General features: G+C 40.0%; 1 pseudogene; it reads left to right on the top strand.

The window, feature by feature from the left end:
* Positions 1-443: 443 nt before the first annotated feature.
* The window catches only part of LOC106294006, a 13,233-nt pseudogene continuing 12,120 nt past the window's right edge, over positions 444-1,556 (top strand).

Genomic DNA, 1,556 nt, shown 5'->3' with positions numbered 1-1,556 from the left:
TTTAAAAGGACAAAAATATGTAAATCCATATTTGAAATGTAAAATGAAATTTAAAAAAACAAAAAAAAAGAATATAATGTCATAGAGTGACATTTTTTATGAAACATAATGAGTATAATAGCAATACGAGGAAAGTAGACTTGCTAAAAAACAAATTAAGGAAAATTGTTCTCCAAAGATTTCGAAGCAAGCAGTGCAAACTACCATCACCCCCTAGAGTCAACTTCCATTGCTTTCCAAATAACAACACTTATCCGTCACTCTATAAATACTCTTTCTTCCTGTTACCCCTTCCTCCCCACAGCAGAACAAGCCATATACATACATATACATAATTTTTTTTTTTGTAAAAATACATATACATAATTCAAGACAAGGAAAACACATTCATACGTTTTTGTGTAAACTTGGAATTTTTATTTATCGGATCCATAATAGTCAAAATGGTCTTGCGAGTGTCGTATGTTTTGGTGGTTCTAACCATTCTTTCCATGGATCATAGGATCTCTCAAGCCACATCCCGTGTTGCCTTTCAGAAGCTATCCATTGCTGATTACTTCGAACAATGGATGATCCAGTTCTCTCGAGTTTACATCAATTCACTCGAGAAACAGATGAGGCTGGAAGTGTTCAAGAAAAACTTGGAATACATTGAGAACTTCAATACTAAGGAGAATAAAAGCTACAAACTTGGTGTCGACGAGTTCACGGATCGAACTGACGAGGAGTTCCTAGCCACCCACACCGGTCTCAGTGGCATTAATGTAATTTCATCATCCGAAGTGGTTGATGAATCGATGTCATCTTCGAACTGGAACGTCAGTAATATCATTGGATTCTATGCCAAGAGCAAAGACTGGAGATTGGAAGGAGCTGTAACACCTGTCAAAAACCAAGGAAGTTAGACCACCCGCATCGGGGGTTTATGAGAGAGTCATGGGCTCGGTATCATAGGCCTTTTCGATTAAAAGAAATGAATAAATGGGTTTCAACCCGTGAACCGGGTTTTCCAAGTGAGTCCGTATGATACGGGGTCATGCCACGCGGCGCAGAGGGAGTGGCTACGCGATCTCGCGTGTTGAGTGAGAAAAAAGGGTTTCGCGTGAAAGATCCCATTTTCCCTTCTCTCTTCGAAATCTAGGGTTTCTCCGTCTCTGAGGCGATTTCGTGTCCGAGTCCAGAGCCGGAGATTTTCTCGATCAATTTGTCGTCGGAGTCACTCGTAAACGCTCTCAGGTGAGTCTCAATCACTCCGAGGACGAGATAGCTTCGATTTGATCTCGAGAGGTTTCTAGGTTAAGGAAGTCGATTTGGGGGTTTCGTCTTAGGGTTGAAAATCGAGAAGGGGGTTTCGATTTCTTGGTTAAAATCGACATACGGTTTCCTTTTAGGGTTCGTTTATCGTGGATTTCATTTCGATTTGGGGGTTTCGTGTAAGGGTTCGAAATCTAAAAGGGGGTTTTAATTTCTTCGTTTAAATCAACATACGGATTTCTTTTACTGTTCGTTCATCGTGGATTTGAATTGGATTTGGGGGTTTTTAGTTAGTCTTTCAA

The sequence above is a fragment of the Brassica oleracea genome, chromosome C5 (genome assembly GCF_000695525.1).
Source record: "Brassica oleracea var. oleracea cultivar TO1000 chromosome C5, BOL, whole genome shotgun sequence".
NCBI classification, from domain to species: Eukaryota; Viridiplantae; Streptophyta; class Magnoliopsida; order Brassicales; family Brassicaceae; genus Brassica; species Brassica oleracea.
Note: the sequence above shows the minus strand (reverse complement) of the source record. Positions and strands in the feature narration are given on the sequence as shown.